Source organism: Cryptomeria japonica, chromosome 3, assembly GCF_030272615.1.
Source record: "Cryptomeria japonica chromosome 3, Sugi_1.0, whole genome shotgun sequence".
Classification (NCBI taxonomy): domain Eukaryota; kingdom Viridiplantae; phylum Streptophyta; class Pinopsida; order Cupressales; family Cupressaceae; genus Cryptomeria; species Cryptomeria japonica.
The window spans coordinates 49,518,515-49,539,859 of NC_081407.1; the positions used below are offsets into that span (position 1 = coordinate 49,518,515).

At 38.0% G+C, this 21,345-nt stretch overlaps 1 pseudogene; it reads left to right on the forward strand.

The window, feature by feature from the left end:
• The window catches only part of LOC131033032 (truncated transcription factor CAULIFLOWER A-like), a 173,116-nt pseudogene extending 157,643 nt beyond the window's left edge, over positions 1-15,473 (forward strand).
• The last annotated feature ends 5,872 nt before the right edge of the window (positions 15,474-21,345 follow it).

A 21,345-nucleotide genomic window follows, 5' to 3' on the forward strand; every position in this document is an offset into this window, starting at 1 on the left:
GACCGGTAAATGGTATGGTTGTCATTGTTGGCAACATCATCTCTTTAGTCTTCACAGTCCATCGACAGTGAGTAGACCGACAAGCAATGAGTAGACCGGCAAACAGTAAGAAGATTGGGTAGTGGTGAGTAGATCGGCACAGAAGAGGCTCACCAGCTAAGCAAAGAACAGACCGGTATACAAGAGGAAACCGGCTAGACAGGTTTTGATCGGTACACCGGAAGAGTCGGTAACCGACAGACTGGTAACGTTCAGTTACATCCAGCTAAATCGGGAGTCTTCTCCAGGCAACCGACGGACTTATCGGCATGTTCGACTATATTGACAGAGATTCTTGCATGATTTTAGAGGCGTAATTTAAGGCTTGGCAACAAAATTTTGAAAGGTGTTTTTTGGAAGGAAAGTTGGCGATAGACTAGAGTGTCTATAAATACACATATCTCATTCTTGAGATGGTTGTTGTCAAGGTGAGTGAAGATAATGTGAAAGTGGACACAGGGGGAGTTTAAGAGACTGCAGAGCCGAATGACAGAAGATCGGTAGAGTGGAGTTGCACAGAGTGGTGACTCAAGTGACAGAGGACCGGCAATGTCATATTCAAGGATCAACAAATCGGCAGAAGGCAGAGTTGATAGTGCATTCAAGAAATCAGAGTTGTGCAGAACAGACACAACCGATGCAGATTTAGTGTGATTCTTCAGTGTGATCTGACCAGGCTAATGAGTAGCAATTTTAGCAAACCATCCATCTATTGCTTTTTAACAACTGCAACATAAATCCCTTAACTGGGTGGACTTTAATAGGTCCCATTGTAAAAATCCCTTAACCGGGTGATATCTTCATTGATGTTCTAAGTCCTTTAACCAGACTACCTTTAACAGGGTAAAGGCACTAACCGACCTTGTTCAAAATCCCTTAACCAGGTGGCACCTAACAGTGTCTTTGTAATCTCCTAACAAGGATGGCTCTTAACTGGGCATACTCCAGAAGAGTACAAATTTTGTGAGTTCCTACTCACGCCGTGGTTTTCTCCCTATTGGGTTTCCACGAGATAAATTTGTATGTCATTGTCTATCTTTTCGTGTATGCTTAATCTTCTGCAGTAAATGTTTACATTGGTGAATGGTAAATTAGTTTAAACTTAAAGTAAAAGTTTCAATTGGTAAAACCGGTAAAGTACTGATTCACCCCTCCCCTCTCAGTACCGGTTGGGACTAACACTTCGTCCAACAACGAAGCATTGAGAAGATAAGTGAGGCAAATCAAGGCACCAATCAGGCATAACGACTATGTTATAATGGCTCAAGTAATGAGTGTAGATGAACTCATAAAGAATGCAATGCTATGGAGGAAGAATATTACCCAGTTATGGATAATGGCACTTGGGAACTATCTAAATTACCTGCAAATAAAATTCCTATGGACTCTAAATGGGTGTTTCAAACTAAGTTTGAAGTTGATGTTAGTATTGAAAAATTCAAAGCTAGATTGGTTGTGAAAGATTACGCAAATGAAATGAATAGATTACAAAGACGAAGATACATTTGCACCTATAGCTAAACTGAATACTATTAGACTTATGATTCCACTTGCTACTAAGTTTAATTAGAATCTACATCAAACAAATGTTGAGTCAACATTTTTTAATTGTGGTTTTAAAAAGAAATCTATCTTGTTCAACTTTAAGGCTTTGTAGAGAAAGGAAAAGAGCTTTTGGTATGCATGTTAAAGAAAGTTTTGTATGGTCTCAAATCATGGTATGATAAAATTGATATTTTCATCCTGCAACAAGAGTTTATCAAGAATAAGAAAGATCCAAATGTGTAAATAAAAAAAATGAACGAGAATCTTGTTTTGATTTCACCTTACGTAGATGACTTAAATATAATAGGAAGTGCTATTGAGTTGATCAATGAAATCAAAAGGGATCTATTAGATGCATTTGAAATGAAGAATCTTTGGAGAAATTTATTATTGTTTAAGAATTAAGTATGGAGACAAGAGGGTAAGAATTTGATTACTCAAATTAAGTATGCAAAGAAACTGATCCAGAGGTTTAATATACAAGATTGTAAAGAAATATCTACTCTATTAGAACAAATTGTTAATTTTTTGATTGATAATGGTACTACGGATGTAAATGGGACTTTGTATAGATAGATCATAGATGGTTGGAATTTTTAACCGCTTAACCACAATCAAACTTGATACTGCATATTTAGTCAGCATACTTAGCCAATTCATGGCTAAACCACCTGAGACTCATTGAAAAGCAACAAAGAGATTTATTTGATGCCTATAGGGTACCATAAATTTTTGTATTGATATATTGACCATTTGAATGTTGAGTTGATAGGTTATATGGATTCTGATTGGGCAAGTGATCTATATGATTGTAAACAACTAGTTATACATTCAACATAGGATCAAACATTGTTTCTTGGAGCAACAAGAAGCAATCAACTATTTTCATCTCTTTTACACAGCTAAATCCAAAGCACTGTGAAGTACTATTTGTGAAGTAATTTGACTAAGGTGAATTGTTGAAGATATTAAACAAAAGCAAGGACCAATTGTAATCAAATGTGGCAATAAAAGTTCAATCAATTGACAAACAATTCAGTTTATCATGCACAATCAAAACACATTGGAACTCAAAATCATTTTGTAAAAGAAAAAAAATTAATTACAAGAAATAGTGCTACAGTATTATAACACAAATGACATGACTGATGTATTCACTAAGTCATTAGGCAGATAAAGTTTGTACTATAAAGAGATATGTTAGAGTCTATCAGAATTCAATTATTCGTTAAGAGAGAGTTTAGAAAGTAATTCATAATTGAAATATGTTTGTGGCAATAAATATCTAAACATGTTTCAATAACAAGTTAGTTTCTTTTCTTCTTATTAGTTTCCAATTAACTGAATTAACAGTCGGCATAATTAACAAAATTAGAGGATGCTGTTGAAGTCAGTGATATCTATAAATTTTTAAACTCTGTTGATGAATAAAGCAGAATATGTCGTTTGCTATTTTGATTCTTGTTTTTTTATGCCCTAGATATTACTTTACCAAAGTGTTCATATTTGTCGGTATTGAACCTCCCTGTCTTCAAAAATGGTGGATTGGTTTTTGTTGTGACGTATTCACACATTGCCCCATTGCAAATGAGGACCCCTACTTTTTGTTTTTTGGGGTTAGTCTTCCTGGCGTAGTCGTTTAGGTCTTGGCTATTAATCTTTGCGTTGGGGAGTTGTCAGAGAGCTCATTGGGATTGAATGGTCTCCTTGAGTTGAGATGAATTAGTAGGTGATCCAGGTCAGGGTCTCTTTGAAAGCCCTCTTTAGGTCTGGCCTTGGTCTAGTTTTGGGGTTAAGTCTTGATTAGGATGATGAAGTAAAGATCAAGTGTAAAGGAGAGAATGGAGGGAGTTACAGATTTCTTCACTTAGTTTGATGAAGTCCTTTTACTTCTAGGCTTTGATTGGCATGGAACTGACCTATTTTCCCTTAGAAAATGCCTAATAATCAAGTCTAGACTTGAAAGTTTGACAAGATTAAGACAAATTTGAGCTAGAAGGCCAAATTCACTCCTGACCCTTCCAAAGGTAGAGGAGCGAATTCCTCCTAAGCTCCCTTTGCCCTCCTAATTTGGATGAAATCCCACTCTAGAATGGTTAATTGAGAGAGATTGGTATGATTTAACCCTTGGGGATACCTTTGGATAAACTTTGACTTGGTAATTTGGAGAGAAAGTCAAGAATTTGAGCATTATTGCAAAATTTGCTCCTGACCCTTCCAAAGGGACAGAAGGGAATTTCCTTAGACTTTTCTCTTGCCCCTAGTTTGGATCATGAAACTTCTTCCCATGGTTTGAGTGAGAGAGAAAATGATCTATCCATGCCTTTGAAGGTGAGTTGACAGGAAGTTGAGCAAGGAAGCGTGAAGAATTTGAGCTCTAAAGCCAAATTCGCACAGGACCCTTCCAAAGGGTCAAGAGCGAATTTTCTTAAAACACCTATTTGCTCCTTGTTTGGGTCAAAATCTTTGTTACTATGGAGTGATCGAGGGAGGATTGATGTGTACATGCCTTGAGAATGAATTGGAAACAAGATTGAATGATAAAGGTTAAGAATTTTAGCTAAAATACTAAATTCGCTCTTGACCCTTCCAAAGGGACATGAGTGAATTTTCTTAGATCTCTTCTCTTGGACCTAACTTAGATCAAAAATCTTGCTCCTATGCCTTGATTGAATGAATATTGACCTATCTATGCCTTGTGAGTGAATTCAAACAGGATTTGATGATGAAAATTGAGCCAAAAAGTCAAATTCACTCCTGACCCTCCCAAAGGTACAGGAGCAAATTTCCCTAAGATCCTCCCTTGCACCTAGTTTGGACCATAAATCTTGCCCCCATGACATAAATAAAAGAATGTCAATGCTTTGAAAGTGAATTGAAGAAGTTAAATGCACTTGGAACATGAATAAATTGAGAATTTGAGGCTTAAAGGTCAAATTCGCGCCTGACCCTTCCAAAGGGTCCAAAGTGAATTTTCTCAAAGGGTCATGTACCTTCCAAAGGTACCAAAGTGAATTTCTCCAAGAACACCTTCTTGCCCCTTATTTGGATCAAATTCATGACTCTATGCCTTGAGTGAAGGGGACTTGATTCATACATACCCTTGAAGTGAATTCAAATAAGGTGAAGTGATGAAATATGGAGAGTTTGTGCAAACTTTATAAATTCGCTCCTGACCCTTCCAAAGGGTCCAGAGTGAATTTTCTGAAAGGGTCATGTACCTTCCAAAGGTACTGTTGGTGTCTGTTTTAGCATCTACCAAACATTAGGATAGGATACCCGAAGGTATTCTATCCTCTCCTGAAAAATCACTATTGATTCCAAGGTCTATATGTGCGAACAAGCGACTTTCGTGGAATAGCTTCTTGGGTAGTGTATGCTGAAATTTCAAGGGGGACTTACGTTTGACAAGTATCTTGAATTGCTGGACTTAGATGGATTTAGCAATTTTAGGCTCTTCTTTTTTTTTGGGAATTTTCTGGGATTTAGACTTTCAAAAGAAAGGGAAAAAGGGATAGGGTTTAGGAAGGCTAATCTAATCCTACGAATTCTGGAGACGGTATCAATTGGGTGCTCTCGAGAAACCAAACCTTGCTTCGCCACACTAGGGACAACTACACAAGGCCGGTGCAATCTTCAATGGGTTGTGCTTATGATCGAGATGTTGGGATGCATAGGGGATGGGCTCAAACTAACTTTGCACGGTAGAATGGAAATCATCCATTTACCAAAAGTATGAGCGGAAATACACCATCAATTGATACTTATCAAATCCTTCATTCAAATTAACAACAATGAAAGAAAATCTAAGTTATTTCTAACTAAGTGTTGAGGCAATTGAAACCATGCAAATCATTCAAATATTAGAGATTACAAAGCAGTGCACATGCAATATATTATCTGGAAATGACCTTAAGCAACAATACATCAAAAACCTCACACTTTTCAAATGAGAGGAGGCAACCTTATATAGTTTCTCAAAAATAAATGAATGGCCGAGATAAAACAGTGATCAAGGGCCAAGATTGAAAGTTCTAAACCCTAATTAGGGTTTCCCGAAATACTATCAGTTCAAGCAAATGGAAAAGTGACAAGTGGTGCAGTTGCTAATTTTACTGAGGTGAGTGGCCACTTTCCTCTTTCAGAGATTCAACGTATCTGGACACCACGAGCTTGACCTCCTCCATGGTGACACTTGGCAAACTGCCAATCTGGAAGTCGATGAGATCCACATCGTCGGCGCATGTGGCAAGGATGCCTTCCCACTCCACTGCCTGGGTGAGGAAGTTGTCATCGATGGAGAGGAAGTTTGCAATCTTCAAAAGATCGCCTTTGTTAATCATCCCTGAATCTCGGAAGAAGCTTGCCTGAATCCTGGCTCTCAGGTTCTCTGCTTGTAAATGCTTCTCCCTTAGGCTTTCCTTCTGCCAAATCTCTGACGCCACACGGAATACCTTGCCCAGGATCTCTCTAACCCTTGCCTCTGTCTCAAAACACTTGGTCTCGGATTTCTTCAGAACCTCAATCCGAGTGACCAGAGCATAGTACCACATGCCGAAGTCGTACCTGTCTCCTGTCTGTATGATGCTTGCATCCACTAAGCTCTTCTTTGACATGTCTCGGATAACCTTTAGGTGAGGGAGTATTTCATTCTGAATTTCATCCACTTCTTCCCAATTGGATGATAGATCCTGGATACGATCAATCAACAAAGAAGTTGCCTCATGTGTTGATACTAATTTTTCTACCAGGGTGTCAACACGTATCACAGCGTCTGAAATCCACTCCTTTTCTTGAGTGTATGATCCCTTCATCTCATCATAGTCCTTCATTGATCCCTGCTGAAGAGGCTGTGGTGGAGTAGCTGGGACTTCATGGTTGAGCGGGCTGGTAGGATGGAGAACATACTTCCTCCACTGCTGGTTCTCTTCTTCCACTTTCTTCCTCTTTTCTTTCTCATGAGCCAGCCTCGTCTTTAGAACATTACAGGAGTCGTCAAAATATTGGATCTCCTGGTCCTGGGTAGGCTTACCCATCTCTATGGTGGTAATCTTGTAGTCATCTGCAGTGACATTGTCCCTAGTCTTCCCTTCTTTGGGCACTGCTATCTGGACTGTCCTGAATCCGGCACTGTCTCTCTGAATCAGGGAGAACTTCCTGGCTAGTTTGGGCGGTTTAGCTACAGCAGGTTCATTCACCTTCTCCAGGAATGTTGCGGTAACCTCCTCGGTTGAGTGGACATCCTTGGGAACCTTGGCCTTTATCCTTGCTCTCAGCCAATCAGGAGTGATTGATTGTTCTACAGTGTTCCGATCAAACTCATTGTCTGCTTCTCCTGGGTTCGTTGGTATGCCATCCAAGAAGATTGTAGGGGCTTCATCCTGCCCCCTGTCTGGAGTTCGGAAGACCTTCTCCACCACTTCCTCAACTGGCTGGGAAAGCACTCTTACTTCATCATCACTCACATAGATGTTCATCTCTTGTTCCCCAATTGTACTCTGATCAGGCGCAATGGAAGCAACACTTAGGATGGAGTGACTTTCACTGGATTCTCTTCTCTCAACTATAGCCCTTTTCCCTGTGCACTTGGTGGAGCTTCCACCCAACTCCTTTCTCTTTTGAGATCCAACACTTTCCGGATTCCGAGCATCACCGGCGGAGGTACAAGGATGGACGGACAGAGTATCATCCACTCCCATTAATTTATAAGTTAGAACCACACCTTTGGCCTTCGACTGTTTTGTCTTTTTAGACGCCCACCATCTTGAGTACTCAACCACCAACCTCATGAGGTCTGCTAGATCTGATTTTTCTCCCTCTGTCCAATCTATCAAGACTAAAGGTTCATTCTTCATCTTCTCAAAACCCGGCTGCTGAAGTTCTAGGCTTTCTTCCACCTGATCGGCAACTTTGAACACTTCCGTTGCTCTCACCATACTTAAAGGAATTCTTGACTAGAACCTCTTCCGGATCTCGAAACTATCAGGTGCATTAGCCCAGTAGTCTTCCAGATCCAGTCTATGCTCAAACGTTGTCCCCTCGATCTTCTTTATCCTATGGAATGGATCAAAATCTTTTCTTGCCTTGTATTGGTAGAAGGGATACCAGGGCAGTTCTTTTCTCAGCGGTAGCTATAGCCTGTGATGATGGACATGTTTCCAGCCCATTACCAATTGTAAGTGAGGATGTCCCTGCCTTCTTCTGCTTATCCCTTTGAATCACTATATACTCCTCCAATTGTCTCACAACCTCAAGCAACACCACTCGGTTGGTAGGGTAAGCTGGAAGCTTGTATGGAGGCCCAGAGAATCCCTGACTTCAGAAGTAAGTGAACTTTGGATATTGGATGTACCAACACCCGAACTGACCGATGAAGTCCATAGACTCTTGAGAGAGCCTCTGGTGCAGGCCACCTTGAAGGGTCCGGGTAATGTGCATTAGGAAGGCATCATTCACCCTTTTGAAATGGAAGTTCTTCTCCATATGGAGCTGGGGATAGCAATCATATACCGAAAATTGGTTCTCCTTGTTCCCAACTTCTCCTCTACAAGTGAGACCTCTGTACCTGTAGGTCCTGGCTAAAGAATAGAACAAGTAAGATCTCATGAAGGAAGTCCTATTTGCCTCCAGATTCCTTAGCTGTCTGTCTAGGTTGTCGCTGATCATACGGGCCCAGTCTATCATTTTTACTCCATTGATTATTTCATTAATGAAATAATACATCTAGGGTTCGAATGGAGCTCCCTGAGGATTTCCTTTTATTCTATTGAGCAAGACAATCATGTCCCCAATGTCCTCCTTGAAGTATGCTCGCACTAGGCTCTTTCTCTGGAGTTCGGAGGTGCCCTTCCTCGGCTTGTCTAGCCAGGAATGATTAACTATGGCATCATATTCTTCCAGGTGATCGTGGTATGGACTGTCAGCTTCGTCCTTGGTCATATATACTGCGTTGTGGTACTCAGGGATCCTGAAGGCCTCTTTGATGGCCTCATCGCTGACATTCGCCAACACTCTTCCATCAGGTGCAACAATATCCTTACTGATGGGGTTGTAGTGGTTGGCACATTCAACTACTAGTTCATTGCATTGCATGGTGGGGAGGAAGCTGGCAGCGTGCACGATACCACTCTTCATCATTTTTCGCGCAATGGTGATTGGCACAAGGTTGTCCAGACCAAACATTCGCTTCTTAAACTCCCTCAGATTGATGTGTCCGAGGTTGGTGTCGCTGATGTTCTTCCACTTGGAAGTCATCCTCGACTCTGGAGGAGCATCTTTATCTACCTGGAACTTCACGGTGCTTAAGACCTGCAGATGGATGATGAAAACATTAAGTTAGAAAATTTCTGCAAAATTTCGAAAAAAATAACGGGGCCGCGAAATGACTAAGTGTTGGAAAATTTTCCATTTTTCACTCTCATACTTAGCCACAAAAATTGAATTTTCACCTCTAGACCCTCAGCCTTGAGGTCAGTTGAAGTCACCAGCAAGTGTTAAAACTTTCAAAAAATTTCATACTTAGCCAAAAAAAATGATTTTCTTTCTCCAAAATTTTCGAAAAAATCATTTATTAAATTCTGGAAAATATTCAGAAAATTCACAACTTTAATTTCACCTCTAACTTGGATAGGAGTAAGGCTAGACTTTTCTCCAAAATATTGAGAAAATTCAGAAAAGATGTCTTTCTCTAGAAATCTGTAAGCCTTCTGCCAAAAATATTATCCCACTTCCAGCAATATCTAGAATTTCCTCCAGATGATCTTCAAACTGACATACTTTACTAAGCTCTCCTTAGTAATTTGAACTTCTTGGTGTAATAATGAATTTGATAATGAAGTATTTGTAGACAAGGTTTAAGCAAAACCCCTAAAATCATCCAACTCATACTTCTAATTCTAAAAAAACTTTCCATTTTGATTTAAGTTTGAAGATATTCATTAATCCTCCAATATTCCCTTTCAAAAAAAACTTTCCATTTTGGATTAATATCTCAATAACTTTTTAATATTCTCTCAATATTCTCAAAAAAAACTTTCCATATTGGATTTATTTTGAGGATTTTTTTTTTATTTAGATATTTCTTCATTCTGGATTTAATTTTGAAATCTCTGTGGATTTTGTGACATCATGTTGACTTTGTTTGACCTTCCATGTGTAGGTTGATTTTTCGAATTTTATCTCCATCTTTTTCAAATTTTGGCGGAATTTGTCAACCTCTCCAAGGTATGGCGGTCTTTGGCTAGAACTCCTTCATGGCCTCCATTAAAGTGAAAATTTGAATAAGGCATTGGGGCGAACTTTGACCCTTGCTCCCACGTGACCTCCATCAAGGTGGGGCGGACTTTAGCCCTAGCACCTTCATGGTCTCCTTCCTCCTTGGGCGAACTTTAACCTTAGCACCCACATGACCTCCATTATGCAGGGCGGACTTGGAGCTTGGCACCCACATGGTCTCCTTCCTCCTTGGGCAGACTTCAACCTTAGCACCTTCATGGTCTCCTTCCTCCTTGGGCGGACTTTAACCTTAGCACCCACATGACCTCCATTATGCAAGGCGGACTTGGAGCTTGGCACCCACATGGTCTCCTTCCTCCTTGGGCGGACTTCAACCTTCGCACCCATGTGACCTCTCCAACCTTGGGTGGACTTCAACCTTAGCCCCTTCATGGCTTCTTAAGCTTTGGCAGACTTTGGCTTGGCCTCTTCATGGCCCCTTCAACCCATGGAGGACTTTGGAGTAGGCACACATGTGACCTCCATTGGCATGGCAGACTTTAACCTTAGCACCCACATGACCTCCATTATGCAGGGCGGACTTGGAGCTTGGCACCCACATGGTCTCCTTCCTCCTTGGGCGGACTTCAACCTTAGCACCCATGTGACCTCTCCAACCTTGGGCGGACTTCAACCTTAGCCCCTTCATGGCTTCTTAAGCTTTGAGGGACTTTGGCTTGGCCTCTTCATGGCCCCTTCAACCCATGGTGGACTTTGGAGTAGGCACACATGTGACCTCCTTTGGCATGGCAGACTTTAACCTTAGCACCCACATGACCTCCATTATGCAGGGCAGACTTGGAGCTTGGCACCCACGTAGCCTCTTCAGCCTTGGGCGGACTTCAACCCTTGCTCCTCCATGGTCTCTTTAGGTGGGGTGGACTTTAGAGTGGGCACCCATGTGACCTCCAAACTCATGGCAGACTTTAGGCAAGGCACCCACATGACCTCCATTATGCAGGGCGGACTTGGATGAGAGCACCCACACAGCCTCCTAACGCATGGCTTACTTCATGCAAGGCTCCTTCATGGCCTCTTCAACCTTCGTGATGGGGTTTGAACCTGCAAAAACACTTCAAAACCCTTGTTAGCCAGACTTCGAAGAATTTTCAAAGAAATTTTAAAATTTCACAATTTAATCTAATTTAACCGGATTAACTTGAAATTTGAAATCCATGCTTAGGTGGATCATTTGAAGTAGCAAAAAGCCTAAAATCTAGGGATTCAGCTTTTTTAGGTCAAAACTTGGAATTTTCGAGTTCCGGTCGAGGCTGGTCAGTAGTACAAGTGTAAACCCTAGGTTTGCATCCCGAAAAAAGCAAAAAGCCTAAAATCTAGGGATTCAGCTTTTTTAGGTTAAAACTTGGAATTTTCAGGTTTCGATCGAAGCTAGTCAGTGGTACAAGTGTAAACCCTAGGTTTGCATCCCGGAAAAAGCAAAAAAACCTAAAATCTAGGGATTCAACTTTTTTAGGTCAAAACTTGGAATTTTCGGGTTCCGATCGAAGTTGGTCAGTGGCACAAGTGGTGTAAACCCTAGGTTTGCATCCCGGAAAAAGCAAAAAGTAGACATCCCTAAAAAATAGGGAAAACTTTCTAAAAATAGCCATACTGAGGATTGGGCTAAAAATGGCAAAACGAAACTTCCTAAAAAATAGGAAAAAGCAAAAAAGCAAACTTTCTAAAAATAGAAAGTTGTCCAAATTCATCCAAATCAATTGCGATCTTCGTCCTTTGGCCTCTCTAAGCACTCTGGTGGTGTTCACAATTCAGAATCACATAACTTACAAAAACTAACTTTCAATCGTCAGGGCTTGAAATGTTTTGGACTGGACAAGGCTTGGTGAAACTGCAGCAAAAGGTCATAGGATACTAACAAAATCCTAGAAAGCAGGAAAAGAGAGAGTCCCCATTTGCAATGGGGCAATGTGTGAAAAAGGTCACAACAGGTACCAAAACGAAATTTTTGAGTAGTCCTAATTCTTCACCTAGAACATTGAATAAATCCCGCTTGGAGCAGATTTGAGGGCAAATTAGTATGATCTTAATTGGAAAGACAAGTCTAAGGTGGAATGAAAGAAATGAGAGCTGAATTAAGAAATTAGTTCCTGACCCTTCCAAGGGTACATGAGCGGAATCCTCCAAAGAACCTAATTCCTCACTAAGGACATTGAATGGTTGTCATTTTGAGCAATAGTAAGAGCAAATTGACTTGAGCATGGCAAGGAAAGGATTCAAAAGTCAAGTCTAAGATAAAGCTAAGTGAAAAGAAGTGTGAATTGAGCCTAAAGGAGTAAATTCGCTCTTGGCTCTTCCAAAGGGTCCAGAGCGAACTTCTTCAAGAGACCTTGTACCTTGCTTAAACCCTTGAATCAACCTATTCCTAAGCAATTTTAAAGGCAAATGACTTGATATTGATGAGGAAAAGTTTGAGAGATGAAGTTCTATGAAGGATGAATTGAGTAAAACGCCAAATTCGCTCCTAACCCTTCCAAAGAGTCCAGAGCGAATTTTCTTAGAGGGTCATGTACCTTCCAAAGGTACCCAAGCGAAATCCCTTCTAGGCCTTCCTAGGGGTCAAAATAATGATATCTTCATATGAAAGAATTAGAATTTAAGGCTAAAATGATGAAAAGAAGGCAATAAGTGAATTTAGCTAGTAAAGAAGCTAATTCCCTCATGTACCTCTCAAAGGGTCCAGAGCAAAATTGATCCTAGTGCCTTCTTATTGATGGTTTGAAGTGAGAAATACCATGTTAGGATGGATATATCATATGTGCTTGACACCATCTTTTGTTTGTTTTGCAGGGCAACAAGATCCATTTGGAGAGAGATTAGGCCAAGACAAGGAGGACCTCTTCAAGCTTCATCTTCATTAAGGACGCCTTGAATGCATGGGAGAGGACTCAAAGTGCTTCTAAGTTGAAGGAATTCAAGTGTTCAAGGAGTTGCAAGCAGTAGGGAAAGCTATCCTCAAGATCCTCATTCTATCACATGAAAAAACCAAAGAAGAAGGAATGACTTGACCGTAACTTCCTATCACTACTATACAAGATCAAGAGGAGGCTTCATCAAACACAAGAGAGTCAAGGAAGGGTACATGATTCATTAGGTACATAAAGGAAGGAGGAGGATCAACCAAGGTCAGTGCAAGGGAACATTGAAGAAGCAGATAGTTTCAGAAGAGTTAATCAAAGTTAGCTTCTCATCATCATCACATTGAATATCAAGAGATACATCATTCCTTGACCAAGCGAGTACCAGACAAGGTGGCATCTCAGTTACTATTCCTCCAATCAGAAGGGTCCACATTAACATGTCCAGATTCGGTGAACCAGGCTCATGCATGAAGGCACAAAATCCGATGTACCTACCCATGCTTCCTATTGGTTCTCATGCATTTAATGTAATTTTCTCATTGGCTAAAAGGTTTTGTTGTAACAAACCCTAATCAGGGTTTTCATCCTGAAATCCTAGCCATTCATTGTAAATCAATCTAAGCCATTGAATTGTAAAGAGCTCTCTATATAAAGCTTTGGCTCTTCATTTGTAAAGGTTAATAGTTGGTTAATAGTCAATAGTTAATAGTTAGTAGCAGAAGAATAGTGAATAAAATAGCAATTAGAGTAGAGTAGGAAGAGAAGGCAAGACATTGTTCCCTTAATTGTAAAAGACTCCATTTTCATTGAAAATATGGTGAAATATGTTGTTTCTTTGCAATGTACATGGTTTCTTGTTGAATCTTCATATTAGATGGTAGATAATTAGATTGAATGGAGAAAACTGTTGAATCCACCTAGTCCATACCACTAGCCTCTTACTGATTGTAAGTGCGTCCTGCGTGGTCAACTGGCATTGAATGAGCCTAATCTCGAATTGTTATATGCACATTGTTCATGCATTAACTTGAATGGTGATCAGTATCTAATGGTGTAATGATTTGAACATATTCGAAGCGTCCCTTAGAAGATTGCACTGCGCTGGTGTCAAATTGTTCAGTTTGATGGTGAAACCTAGCCCAATAGGACTCCACCTAGTCGTTCATCTGTCTTCTTTCATTCTAGGTCTTAGATTAGACTCTCTAAACCCTACACCTTCTGCTATTTCTTTATTTTCCCTAGTGAGTAGATAGGACTTGAGTTCCAGCAAATCAAGCTTTCAAGCATACAAACGTAAGTCCCCTTGTGAATCCAGCATAATCACATCAGAGCAAATTGAACTTATCCACACGTAGAGACCCTACATATATGAACCTTGGAGTTATTTCAATTGATCCTTAGGCAAAAATCTTTAGCATTTGAATAACTTTGTTCAAGAGAGGATAAGATACTTATGGTATTTTATTATGTGTTCGCATGTGCATGAAAAACACATCAACAATTTTTAAATTAAATATTCAATGATTGTATGATAACTTTCTTTATTTTGTCTGTAGTAAGCTTCTGGATTAATAATTGTGTGAGAGTTTTTTATCAACATTTCGGATCACATTGTGTTTTTTTATTTTATTTGTTTTTTAATATTTATCGATCTAAATTTTTGTCCTTGTAAAATTTTCAAGGTGAACTTTATGAATAGCTTTATTTTGTTTGTTGTCTCCAGCTTATTAGATTGCATCATAATAAATTAGATGAAGCCGGTGGTTTTGGCAACTCACCTTGAATTCCTAAAATAAATTCCCATGGGTTCTTGTAGAATTAAAATCAAACACAAAATACAAATACAATTTAACATGCAATAAATTTTTATTTATTCGAAATCTATTACATCATGATTTGCCTCTAAATAGAAATTACATTTTAATCTACATAAACAATACAAGAAGACAGTATTTATAGAGGTTGCAACCTCTAAAAACACAACAATTCACTGCATCACCAGTAAAGAAACTTCTAAAACATGAAATTACCTTCTATAAAGATTTACCAAAAACACTAAAAATCTAATTTAAAATCTATCTCTAGAAACTGCAATTGTATTCTTGACATTACTAATTCCATTTTCAGTTACACGCTTACATCACTATCCAACAATTTTAATAACTATCTCCGAAGTCAATGCCGTAAATTCCTTGCTCATTACACCTGACTAACGCTATTTTGGCAATGGCTGATTATTTGACTGCAACGCAGGAAAAGTTACTTGAACTGGAAAACGCTGAGATGGATAAAAAGGTAACAAATTGTCCTATCCTTCTGCTCATTGCCATCATAATCTTTCTTTCGCTTTTAACCAGCATGAAATTCTAAATATGATGCAGATTGGTAGAAGCCACAAGGCATGCCACCTGAATATTAACATGATGGATGAAGTCAACAGTAAATTGGAAACAGAGGCTTCAACTCGACAAGACTGCCTCAAACTAACCTTAATCTCACGTAATTTTCATGATGATAATTTCTGCTAACAGATTCGTCTTTATCTCAAAAGATGATTTTTAATGAAAAGATTGAATGGACGCCTGTCATGAACTAAGGGCATTAAATGGTCTATGAGATTTTCTCTAACTCATTTCAGGCATTGTGAAGTTCAAATCTATCAAACAAGATCATATACATCTACTTTGATTCGTAGGAAATCTAAAATTTCCATTAAAGTTATTAGACTTAAAAATCTCTTACCTTGTTTAGTCTCTATGCTCTGATTTGAGCTTAAAATTTGTTTGTTCTTTCAACAGTAATTTTATGAAATTGAAAATAATTTCTAAATTAAAAAAAATCCAAAAGTAAATTTCAGAGAGCCTAAATGAATCATAGCAAATGTCTCTAAATGAACATGTAAGCAATGGGAGTTGCTTTTACATCCCCATTACAGTGGAATAAAGCACATAAAACTGTAAAGGGGAAAAAACATATCATAGCAAAAAGTAAATAGGTGATCATAGACATTTGACTTTTAGTAGAAATGATGGAATTCATGGATATCTAAGATGCCTGATACTTAAAAATTGATAAGAGAGTAATCTTTTATATGTTGGTTAAGGGTGGGAATGAAATGTATCTATAGTTTCACTCTTATACGTCTCTTTAATGAAGTGGTAATCAACTAATGTTAGTTAATATTATTATTTTTCACTATCTTTAATACATTGTCGCTGGTTACTCAAAGTGGTTACCATATCAGTAAGATTCTTTGAAATACGGCTATGTTACCCTAGCAATCTATATCAATAGAATAAATGTTGAGAATCATGTGTAATTAGGAGAATTCTTTCAAGCCATGTTAAAAATATTACTGGCTATGGAATTTCAATTACTAATGGAGCCTCTTCAATCGAGTTCTCAATTCATGTAAGAGTATTTTGGGAGTAGAATAATTTTAATCTTTCAAGAAGATTTCTTTTTATCTTATATTTCTTTTACATTATATATATTCAGAGTTATAGTTTTGCAGTGTAAATGTCTAATGATGAGACCGTGGTAATGCAAAATTCTATTAGTTTTTATTATTGTACACAATATAAATGCCAACATTTTTTACTTGCGTAATCAAATTTCTTGTTATTTCTTCACATTATCAAGTGGCATGATATTTCAAATATTTGGTTTAGAGTTTTGGAAGTTGATTTCCTTAATTAGTAATATAAAAGGGATTGTTTAAAAGTGGGGTAAATAAAGTATCATTTAAATTATTTGGAGCAATCTAGGTTCTTAGAGGAGTCCATTTTAACGAAACATTTATTTAAGGTTTCATTTTCATTTGGATGATGTAGTGATCGTTGTAAACTATAAAATAATATTGATAGTCATCCATGTTTAATGGGATCAAATTTGTGATATGTTTTGTTCATTATAAGGATGAATGCCTATATATATAAAAAGAATGAAGCCTAGGGGTAGAGCCAGCTGTAGTGGAAGAAGAGTTATAGAACAAGTAGCTTGACACTAAGGTGAAATTTAAATGAATTAGTAGAGTTCACTAAAGACTAGAAAAAATTGAAGATTAGTTGAGTGGTACAAGTCAAGAAGAGTAATAGAATTAAGAATAGTTGGTGGTAGCATTTATAGTAGTTTGATGTAATTATTGTGTGTAATAAAGATATTTTTTCATATTTGATTATGTTAGTTTATTTGTGCTCTTCCATTGTCTAAGCAGATCTCTCTATTAAGGTTGATAGGTTCCCAATCCAATAATTTTGATTGCTAAGATTGACTAAATAAGTTAGTATTAGAGCAAGTTGAATCCTATAAAGTGAATAGGAGGATATCATATAAATTTCAACCCTACATGATTAGGAAAAGGATATTAGAGAAGACATAGTACTTGTAAAGCATTGAAAGCCAAGTATGTATAAGTGGATATATTATTATTGATGAGAGAAGAATAATATTAGTAAGAGTTTGAAGTCTTGGAAAAGTGTAGATGTGAGCATCCTCCAACAAGTGAGTGTCTAGTAGAGGTTCTTTTAATGGACTTAAAAAAAATATTTTGAGAAAATAAAAAATCATCTAGTGTTGAATTCTTGCATAGAACATATGTGAAGGTATAGGATAAGGTACTATACAACAATATAGTGTCAAGCATAAGATGTTTGAGGTATTGATGTTGCTGAGAGTGTGCAAAAAATGAGGAGTAAACATCAATCAATACCAAGGTTAATTTTCACAAAAGAAGGTAATTTTGAAGATAGAGCATGAAGAAACATCGACTAGTGAGGAAATCTATACTAGTGAAAAAATAAAAGGAAGAAAAGTGAGTGGGTAAGATTCTAGTAAAGAGTTCTTTGAGTGGGTACGATTCTAGTGGGGAGGTTTTTTTGAATAAGGAGCTGTAAATAGAGCATTAATGTTAAGGTGGCCTATGAGTATATTATGTGTGATCTAGAATGCAATTTAAGAACTAAAATTCAAAATGGAAAGCCCATTTTGAGAGGCATTTTGCATGTCAATTCAACTCACACTCTTGCATGTCATCTTGATAAGAATGCTTTTCTCTTAGGATCTATTAAATACATAATTTGGCTCACTTGAAGGGTTCGAAGATTGGTGAATTAAGTTGGAGGTCAATTATAGTTTTTCTCTATTGATATTTTTAATTTTTATTTCCTAATTTAAGTGTTCTAGTGTTGTGAAGAGGTATTTAAAAAAATATTGAATCAAAATTTCAATGAAGTAAAGTTAGTTTTTTTAATTGTCTTTTTGAAGAAATTAATGCAAGGTGGATTTTTTTTTTTTTCAAAATTTTCTTCTGCATGTGATGTGGTATTCTTCTTGGTAATTTGTATATCGTTTGTTAAAGACATGAATGTGTTTGCATGAACCTATTAAGTTCATTTTTGGTTTGTGCATATGATATAGTAACTAGAAGTAAATGAAAATAAGCCTTTTGATCTTATGAAATCCTTTGAATCTCACAATGCTAATGTTATAGATTATATTTTTACAGATTTAAGAATTAATGGTTTAAGAAATCTCTTTGGCAGTTGGTTAATAAAATTGATGATTTGGATTCTCATCATTTATTTCTTGTAATCCTTGGTTTAACTTTTTTGTTTCTTTCAAATGTTGTTAAAATAGGATTTAATAAAGTATTTGTTTAAGTTTGAGTTAAATTACCAACAAGGCTTTTGAATAAATCGATGACATTGACCACTCAACCAAATAACACAGTTGTGAGCCAACTTTGAGGTCCTTGGAAAATGATTACTCTTAGGATTAGTTATCATTATTAGGAGAGGTAAGGTGAAATTCGCTCTGATTGTGTTGCATGTGTCGAACTGATGATAGACAATTATCATGTAGGGGGGGTTTTATGATGTCCTCTACCTTATAATCTTTGTTATCTCAAAAACATATGCTTTATCTTAACAAATCATGGATTGTGATTGATAAAATGTGAAGCAGGAGCATCCCCGGTTCACAACAATCTTGCATCAACCAAAAAAAAAATATTTTCCTTTCTATTTTGTTTGCAGTTTCCGTTTTCTTTCAGTGTCCCGGTTTTGGCTCACCGAATCCTGTGGAGTTGCATTCTACTTGAAGACTTGATCATCTTGCTTGCTTTCAAACTGCATCTCATTTGGATCACTTTCCGACAAGATAGTGCTATCAGTTTCCATGACAGTCTTGTTATCGGTTGCCTGAGACCTATTTTGGTGATCTATCGAAACCCATTCCGAAGCTTGCAGAGCCTTTAGCGTTGATCTCAATGTTTCTTGACGTGTGACCGACCTTCTATGTTTCATCCTTTGGATTTTTTGGAGGAATCTCTTGGCGGAGGTCGACCTTGTTCATTTTGCACGTTAGGTCTTGTTCTTCGGGGTTTGATCCCTTTTGGGCCGACTGGATCATTTGCATCGATATATATATTTGTATCATGCTTTAGAATGTAGTCAATTAGAATCAATCAAAGTATCAAATAGATAGACTATGCCTAGAAGATAGATCTTTCGATTCAAGGTCCCGGTTGTGACCTATTCTACAAGGCCTATGTGTCGGTATGTTATAACCCGGTTGTTATCGGTTGGATGTAATCAAATTTCATGCAATAAAACTATATGTTCTGCATTACCTCCATCATATCTATGTGTTTATGTTATATTTACTCTTGCTGACCGGTCTGGACTGATCTCCTTGAGGTCCCTCCTCACCGGTTACTGCTTCAAGTGGTACTAGAGTGAAGTTTCATTTTGGAGGTGGCATGTCTAGAATTTTGTTGTAGTGTGATGGATTGCGGATTTGACATGCAATTGCAGAGGACTAGCATGAATCAATGGCACGAAGAGGAACTAGGAATGGTGGAGCGCATGGGAATGCAGACCCTGCTGTGATGGAGATGTTGCGAGGAATAGCATCTTGGTTAGAAGTCGTGGATGCAACCCAAAGAAGAGGTCGACATATTGAAGATGTGAGTGAAGATGAAAGAGAAGAAGCCCCAATAGAACAAGTAAACCTACCAACAGTTGATCTAGATGAGGAAAGGTTTTTAAGGGTTTTGAGTAGGGTGAACATTAAACCTCATTTTACCCCACCAGAATATGATGGGAAGTTAGATTCAGATGAATTGGTGGATTGGATCTCGGAGATGGAGAAGTATTTTGATTTTGAAAACACTTTAGAAGAGAGGAAGGTGAAATATGCCTGTACCCCGTTGAAAGGTCATGCATCTCTTTGGTGGGAGCATTTGCAAGTTAATAAACAAAGAAGAGGTAAAGAAAATATTAAGACATGGGATCAAACGATTGCTAAGTTAAAATCAAAGTTTGTCTTGACGAATTATCAAGTGGATTTGTTTCGGAAATTGAAAAACCCGAGACATAAGGAATCTAGTGTGAAGGAGTACACCAAAGTATTTTACAAATTGAACATCAGATCCAGACATGTTGATGATGAAGTTGAATAGATTGCAAGATATTTGAACGAATTGCGGATGTCTATACAAGATGAACTCAGTATGATCAAATTGGAGAGTGTTGAAGAGGCTTACCAGTATGCACTAAAGGCTGAAGAGAAATTAAATAAAAGACATGAGCAGAGATAGAGAGGTAGAGGTGGAAGGTTTACTGGAGGAAGATTTCAAGGAGGACGATGATATACCAGAAGAAGAGGAACCAGTACAGATCAGAACAAGGACAAGGAAGTGAGAAAAGAAGGTAATTCATACTTGAAGGATGATAGAAATAAATATCAAGGAAAAGGAAAAGGAAAATCTTCTCAAGATGGAACCGGTGAAGACTCTGATGATATCATGACAAACTTTGTCAAAAGACTCAAGACGGGTTTAGGCAAATACAAAGGCAAGTTGCCCTTGAAATGTTTCAACTGTGAAAAGATTGGACATTTAACTACCAAATGTCCCTATGGTGATAAGAATGAAGATGATCAATCAAGTGGTAGCAGATCATATGTTAAAGACAGGAAGAAGAATGTCTACCAACATGGTAGAAGAGGCTACCAGAAGTAGAGCAGTCTTTACACACATAAAAATGATACCACAGATGAGGAAAGTGTCTCACATGACTGTTGCAGTGAAGATGAAGTCAGAACAAACCTTTTCATGGCCCAAGAGGTTCCAGTACCTAAAGAAGGAGAAGTGGAAGAGCAAGAAGGAGAAGTAGATATTGAAGCAGAGCTCATCAGCAACTTGGAAGAGCTGAGGAAAACAAGAAGAGATCTGAAGAAGGTGAAAAAGGTTGCAGCTAAAGAACAAGAGATGTTGGAAGAATCTCTTGAAGAATCCAAGAAAACAATTGCAGATCTGAAACTTCAATTGGAAGAGGCCAAGAGGATCTGTGAAGTTACTAGTACCGGCTTGAGTAATAAGGAGGAGGAGCATCAAAACGTGGAAGAAGAAATTGTCAAGCTCTAGAAGGAATTAGAGAAAAGTAAGGAATAAATGAAAGTGAGAAGCAAATATGAAGGCAACACCAAAGCTTTAGACAAGATGTTGAGCAAACAGAAGCAATCTAAAGATACCGGTGGCTTAGGATTTGAAGAGGGTCAAAATTCAAACAGCAAAGACACATCCGGTAAGGAGATACAGTTTACT